This window comes from Vicugna pacos, chromosome 36 (genome assembly GCF_048564905.1).
Source record: "Vicugna pacos chromosome 36, VicPac4, whole genome shotgun sequence".
In the NCBI taxonomy this organism is placed as follows: domain Eukaryota; kingdom Metazoa; phylum Chordata; class Mammalia; order Artiodactyla; family Camelidae; genus Vicugna; species Vicugna pacos.
In genome coordinates, this window is record NC_133022.1 from 6,220,297 (window position 1) to 6,227,600 (window position 7,304).

General features: G+C 62.9%; 1 long non-coding RNA gene across 1 annotated transcript; it reads left to right on the forward strand.

Annotated features, from left to right (window-relative positions):
• The first annotated feature begins 2,252 nt into the window (after nt 1–2,252).
• Nucleotides 2,253–7,015, forward strand: LOC140691712 (uncharacterized). Its single transcript, XR_012067405.1, has 5 exons — nt 2,253–2,364; nt 2,908–2,981; nt 4,580–4,691; nt 5,235–5,308; nt 6,907–7,015. It is a non-coding gene; the product is annotated as an uncharacterized lncRNA (long non-coding RNA).
• The last annotated feature ends 289 nt before the right edge of the window (nt 7,016–7,304 follow it).

Here is a 7,304-nt window from a genome sequence, read left to right on the forward strand (position 1 = left end):
GTGCAGCCTCTTTCACCAGTACCGGATGCTCCTCTTGGTAAGATGAAAGCGTCCATTCCTCTGTTGGTTCCTTGCGTCACTGCCGGAGAAGGGCAGATCGCTCTCCAGGTCCCTCCCAGGGCATGGGCCACCCTGACTGGGCTGTCGGCCGTGCTCCCCTGGTCCCTTAGCGGACGCAATTGATGGACCGCGTCTTCCCCTCCCCCATCCTGCCCTGGGGAGGAGGTGTCTCTTGTAGAGTGCTACGGAGTAAGAGGCCTGTGACAGAAGGCAGGCGTGTCAGTTCTGCACACGGGGCTTCAACAGGGAGCACGTTCCGGGCTCCCCGAAGGAGAAGCCCACCCCTGCCATTGTCTGCAGCGTGTGGAGCCCTGACCTTCCACGGCCGTTGATCGGCTATGGAAGAGACACCTGAACCCGTGGCCTGTGGTGTCTCCCTCAGGGTCACGAGACCTGTCTCCCACTCGGTCTGATGCGGGGACGAGTGGGATACGGGGAAGGAAGGCTCGCCAGGTTTTGTGTGGCTTCAGCAAAGTCTTCGCAGGCGAGCCTAATCCTCCATCCCTTCTGTGGTTTTCAGCCCACGTAGGACCTGGCCCGGCCCCGGCATTGGCCGGCAGCTCCCGCCCGCCTGCGGCGGCCCCGGAGGCCCAGGTAAGTGGGGTGGCCGTGCTCCGTTGGACGTCGTCCTGGGAAAGGTGAGCTTCCTGTTTTCCCGGAAGCCATTCCCGCCCTCATCTCCAGACTGTGTGTCCTGTGACGGGTCTGGCATGTCGTTCGCTTCCAAATTCAGTCTCCCCAGGGGCCAGTGGGCTGCTTGTCCCTGGAGCCCGTCACCTTGGCTGGTGCCTGCAGAAGCCATGAGGGAGTGCTCAGAAGCCGAGGACCGCAGACTTTGGCTGTGGGTTTGTCGAGATAGCATGCGGAGGGTGAGCCCTCGCTCCACACTGGCTTCTCCTGGCTCTGCTGACTCCTTCCTGCCGACCTGCACCTGGGGTTGCTCCTGGGTCACTGAGGCAGAGTCCTGTGTCGTCACTCGTTTGACTTGTTTCCTTGCTGAGGCCAGGTGATTCTCCTGTTTAGCATGCCCATTGAAATGCTCGTAAGTGAGAAAGGGGCAAAGCCCTCCCTCCAGCTTTGTCCTGTGTGCTTTGTGCAGCTTTGAGTCTACCTGTTTGGTGTGGGGTAAATGTCAGAACCCGTGACCGTCTGTTCTCGGGACGGAGATGTGCCTGGCCCGCTGCGTCCAGTTGTACTCTGGGTAGATGTTGCTTTTGTAGTAAGAAATAGAGGCTTGAAGGGAAAGAGCCCGCAGTGAAGAGGCCTACTTCCCTGCAGGGGAATTGCGACGCGCAGCAGCGTCCTCCCGTCGTGCTCCCCACCCCTGCGCCGGGTCGGGCCTGCCCCGGAAGCTGCCAGAGCTGCTCCTGTGCGTCAGCATGACACGTCGCGTGATTTTGCGCACGGGCCTGTAGGGTCCCTTGGGTGTCAGTTGTGGGATCCAGACATCCCACTTGAGTTTGCCGAAGGACACAAGTAGTGCGAGCTTCGTAGCGCACTGAAAGCCCAGACGTCCCTGAGGATAGCGGTGATTGTAGCGGAGCCTGACTACCTCCTGTGGGCAGCGTTGTCCCCTCAGGAGCACTTGGGCAGCTCCCCCGCAGGACTCCGGGGTGCCCAGCTCCCCAGTGCACGTTGCGCCCAGGGGAAGCCCCTGCAGGTCGGAGGAGATTACTTGGTTTGGGGGGAAGGAGAGGGCCAGGCAGGGTCCTGGAGGCAGAGCGGTGACCCAGGTGCGGCTCTGATTGCACGTGTGGAGGACGAGCTTTTCACGTCCGTCCCTTCTGCGTGTTCCTGGTCCGCGCCGGGCCAGCTCCCGTGGAGCTGGGGTGGTGGCGAGGAGGGCTGTCCTGCCCAAAGGGGCTGCCTGTTGTGAAGGCGCTGCTTTTGTCAGAGTGCTGGAAGCTCTGTGTGCATCCTCGCAGGCAGGACCCTTGGCTTCGTCCACTTGGAGACACCGGCGGCGTCGCGTGGCGCCGTTGTTGTCCCCCCGTGTCCTGCTGCGCGGCCCGGGCTGCCGGCTGCAGGCCCCAGAGGGCTGGGTGGAGCGTGGGGCACTGTGCTGCTGGGTGGGCACCCGGCGGGGTGTGGGGAGGGTGCCCGGTGCCGACAGCTGATGCGTTGGGTTTCGGCTTTTGTCGGTGGTCGCTCCGTTTCTGTCGCCTGACACGGCTCTCCCTTCTGCCCTGCAGGTTACCTTGCAGCGTCCCGGCGTTTGCAGGGACCGGCCCGTGTTGCCACCAGCACCTGGGCCCCCCTTGGGCCCTGTGCAGCCTCGCTCACCAGTACCGGATGCTCCACTTGGTAAGATGAAAGCGTCCATTCCTCTGTTGGTTCCTTGCGTCACTGCAGGAGAAGGGCAGATCGCTCTCCAGGTCCCTCCCAGGGCATGGGCCACCCTGACTGGGCTGTCGGCCGTGCTCCCCTGGTCCCTTAGCGGACGCAATTGATGGACCGCGTCTTCCCCTCCCCCATCCTGCCCTGGGGAGGAGGTGTCTCTTGTAGAGTGCTACGGAGTAAGAGGCCTGTGACAGAAGGCAGGCGTGTCAGTTCTGCACACGGGGCTTCAACAGGGAGCACGTTCCGGGCTCCCCGAAGGAGAAGCCCACCCCTGCCATTGTCTGCAGCGTGTGGAGCCCTGACCTTCCACGGCCGTTGATCGGCTATGGAAGAGACACCTGAACCCGTGGCCTGTGGTGTCTCCCTCAGGGTCACGAGACCTGTCTCCCACTCGGTCTGATGCGGGGACGAGTGGGATACGGGGAAGGAAGGCTCGCCAGGTTTTGTGTGGCTTCAGCAAAGTCTTCGCAGGCGAGCCTAATCCTCCATCCCTTCTGTGGTTTTCAGCCCACGTAGGACCTGGCCCGGCCCCGGCATTGGCCGGCAGCTCCCGCCCGCCTGCGGCGGCCCCGGAGGCCCAGGTAAGTGGGGTGGCCGTGCTCCGTTGGACGTCGTCCTGGGAAAGGTGAGCTTCCTGTTTTCCCGGAAGCCATTCCCGCCCTCATCTCCAGACTGTGTGTCCTGTGACGGGTCTGGCATGTCGTTCGCTTCCAAATTCAGTCTCCCCAGGGGCCAGTGGGCTGCTTGTCCCTGGAGCCCGTCACCTTGGCTGGTGCCTGCAGAAGCCATGAGGGAGTGCTCAGAAGCCGAGGACCGCAGACTTTGGCTGTGGGTTTGTCGAGATAGCGTGCGGAGGGTGAGCCCTCGCTCCACACTGGCTTCTCCTGGCTCTGCTGACTCCTTCCTGCCGACCTGCACCTGGGGTTGCTCCTGGGTCACTGAGGCAGAGTCCTGTGTCGTCACTCGTTTGACTTGTTTCCTTGCTGAGGCCAGGTGATTCTCCTGTTTAGCATGCCCATTGAAATGCTCGTAAGTGAGAAAGGGGCAAAGCCCTCCCTCTAGCTTTGTCCTGTGTGCTTTGTGCAGCTTTGAGTCTACCTGTTTGGTGTGGGGTAAATGTCAGAACCCGTGACCGTCTGTTCTCGGGACGGAGATGTGCCTGGCCCGCTGCGTCCAGTTGTACTCTGGGTAGATGTTGCTTTTGTAGTAAGAAATAGAGGCTTGAAGGGAAAGAGCCCGCAGTGAAGAGGCCTACTTCCCTGCAGGGGAATTGCGACGCGCAGCAGCGTCCTCCCGTTGTGCTCCCCACCCCTGCGCCGGGTCGGGCCTGCCCCGGAAGCTGCCAGAGATGCTCCTGTGCATCAGCATGACACGTCGCGGGATTTTGCGCACGGGCCTGTAGGGTCCCTTGGGTGTCAGTTGTGGGATCCAGACATCCCACTTGAGTTTGCCGAAGGACACAAGTAGTGCGAGCTTCGTAGCGCACTGAAAGCCCAGACGTCCCTGAGGATAGCGGTGATTGTAGCGGAGCCTGACTACCTCCTGTGGGCAGCGTTGTCCCCTCAGGAGCACTTGGGCAGCTCCCCCGCAGCACTCCGGGGTGCCCAGCTCCCCAGTGCACGTTGCGCCCAGGGGAAGCCCCTGCAGGTCGGAGGAGATTACTTGGTTTGGGGGGAAGGAGAGGGCCAGGCAGGGTCCTGGAGGCAGAGCGGTGACCCAGGTGCGGCTCTGATTGCACGTGTGGAGGACGAGCTTTTCACGTCCGTCCCTTCTGCGTGTTCCTGGTCCGCGCCGGGCCAGCTCCCGTGGAGCTGGGGTGGTGGCGAGGAGGGCTGTCCTGCCCAAAGGGGCTGCCTGTTGTGAAGGCGCTGCTTTTGTCAGAGTGCTGGAAGCTCTGTGTGCATCCTCGCAGGCAGGACCCTTGGCTTCGTCCACTTGGAGACACCGGCGGCGTCGCGTGGCGCCATTGTTGTCCCCCCGTGTCCTGCTGCGCGGCCCGGGCTGCCGGCTGCAGGCCCCAGAGGGCTGGGTGGAGCGTGGGGCACTGTGCTGCTGGGTAGGCACCCGGCGGGGTGTGGGGAGGGTGCCCGGTGCCGACAGCTGATGCGTTGGGTTTCGGCTTTTGTCGGTGGTCGCTCCGTTTCTGTCGCCTGACACGGCTCTCCCTTCTGCCCTGCAGGTTACCTTGCAGCGTCCCGGCGTTTGCAGGGACCGGCCCGTGTTGCCACCAGCACCTGGGCCCCCCTTGGGCCCTGTGCAGCCTCGCTCACCAGTACCGGATGCTCCACTTGGTAAGATGAAAGCGTCCATTCCTCTGTTGGTTCCTTGCGTCACTACAGGAGAAGGGCAGATCGCTCTCCAGGTCCCTCCCAGGGCATGGGCCACCCTGACTGGGCTGTCGGCCGTGCTCCCCTGGTCCCTTAGCGGACGCAATTGATGGACCGCGTCTTCCCCTCCCCCATCCTGCCCTGGGGAGGAGGTGTCTCTTGTAGAGTGCTACGGAGTAAGAGGCCTGTGACAGAAGGCAGGCGTGTCAGTTCTGCACACGGGGCTTCAACAGGGAGCACGTTCCGGGCTCCCCGAAGGAGAAGCCCACCCCTGCCATTGTCTGCAGCGTGTGGAGCCCTGACCTTCCACGGCCGTTGATCGGCTATGGAAGAGACACCTGAACCCGTGGCCTGTGGTGTCTCCCTCAGGGTCACGAGACCTGTCTCCCACTCGGTCTGATGCGGGGACGAGTGGGATACGGGGAAGGAAGGCTCGCCAGGTTTTGTGTGGCTTCAGCAAAGTCTTCGCAGGCGAGCCTAATCCTCCATCCCTTCTGTGGTTTTCAGCCCACGTAGGACCTGGCCCGGCCCCGGCATTGGCCGGCAGCTCCCGCCCGCCTGCGGCGGCCCCGGAGGCCCAGGTAAGTGGGGTGGCCGTGCTCCGTTGGACGTCGTCCTGGGAAAGGTGAGCTTCCTGTTTTCCCGGAAGCCATTCCCGCCCTCATCTCCAGACTGTGTGTCCTGTGACGGGTCTGGCATGTCGTTCGCTTCCAAATTCAGTCTCCCCAGGGGCCAGTGGGCTGCTTGTCCCTGGAGCCCGTCACCTTGGCTGGTGCCTGCAGAAGCCATGAGGGAGTGCTCAGAAGCCGAGGACCGCAGACTTTGGCTGTGGGTTTGTCGAGATAGCGTGCGGAGGGTGAGCCCTCGCTCCACACTGGCTTCTCCTGGCTCTGCTGACTCCTTCCTGCCGACCTGCACCTGGGGTTGCTCCTGGGTCACTGAGGCAGAGTCCTGTGTCGTCACTCGTTTGACTTGTTTCCTTGCTGAGGCCAGGTGATTCTCCTGTTTAGCATGCCCATTGAAATGCTCGTAAGTGAGAAAGGGGCAAAGCCCTCCCTCCAGCTTTGTCCTGTGTGCTTTGTGCAGCTTTGAGTCTACCTGTTTGGTGTGGGGTAAATGTCAGAACCCGTGACCGTCTGTTCTCGGGACGGAGATGTGCCTGGCCCGCTGCGTCCAGTTGTACTCTGGGTAGATGTTGCTTTTGTAGTAAGAAATAGAGGCTTGAAGGGAAAGAGCCCGCAGTGAAGAGGCCTACTTCCCTGCAGGGGAATTGCGACGCGCAGCAGCGTCCTCCCGTCGTGCTCCCCACCCCTGCGCCGGGTCGGGCCTGCCCCGGAAGCTGCCAGAGCTGCTCCTGTGCATCAGCATGACACGTCGCGGGATTTTGCGCACGGGCCTGTAGGGTCCCTTGGGTGTCAGTTGTGGGATCCAGACATCCCACTTGAGTTTGCCGAAGGACACAAGTAGTGCGAGCTTCGTAGCGCACTGAAAGCCCAGACGTCCCTGAGGATAGCAGTGATTGTAGCGGAGCCTGACTACCTCCTGTGGGCAGCGTTGTCCCCTCAGGAGCACTTGGGCAGCTCCCCCGCAGGACTCCGGGGTGCCCAGCTCCCCAGTGCACGTTGCGCCCAGGGGAAGCCCCTGCAGGTCGGAGGAGATTACTTGGTTTGGGGGGAAGGAGATGGCCAGGCAGGGTCCTGGAGGCAGAGCGGTGACCCAGGTGCGGCTCTGATTGCACGTGTGGAGGACGAGCTTTTCACGTCCGTCCCTTCTGCGTGTTCCTGGTCCGCGCCGGGCCAGCTCCCGTGGAGCTGGGGTGGTGGCGAGGAGGGCTGTCCTGCCCAAAGGGGCTGCCTGTTGGGAAGGCGCTGCTTTTGTCAGAGTGCTGGAAGCTCTGTGTGCATCCTCGCAGGCAGGACCCTTGGCTTCGTCCACTTGGAGACACCGGCGGCGTCGTGTGGCGCCATTGTTGTCCCCCCGTGTCCTGCTGCGCGGCCCGGGCTGCCGGCTGCAGGCCCCAGAGGGCTGGGTGGAGCGTGGGGCACTGTGCTGCTGGGTGGGCACCCGGCGGGGTGTGGGGAGGGTGCCCGGTGCCGACAGCTGATGCGTTGGGTTTCGGCTTTTGTCGGTGGTCGCTCCGTTTCTGTCGCCTGACACGGCTCTCCCTTCTGCCCTGCAGGTTACCTTGCAGCGTCCCGGCGTTTGCAGGGACCGGCCCGTGTTGCCACCAGCACCTGGGCCCCCCTTGGGCCCTGTGCAGCCTCGCTCACCAGTACCGGATGCTCCACTTGGTAAGATGAAAGCGTCCATTCCTCTGTTGGTTCCTTGCGTCACTGCAGGAGAAGGGCAGATCGCTCTCCAGGTCCCTCCCAGGGCATGGGCCACCCTGACTGGGCTGTCGGCCGTGCTCCCCTGGTCCCTTAGCGGACGCAATTGATGGACCGCGTCTTCCCCTCCCCCATCCTGCCCTGGGGAGGAGGTGTCTCTTGTAGAGTGCTACGGAGTAAGAGGCCTGTGACAGAAGGCAGGCGTGTCAGTTCTGCACACGGGGCTTCAACAGGGAGCACGTTCCGTGCT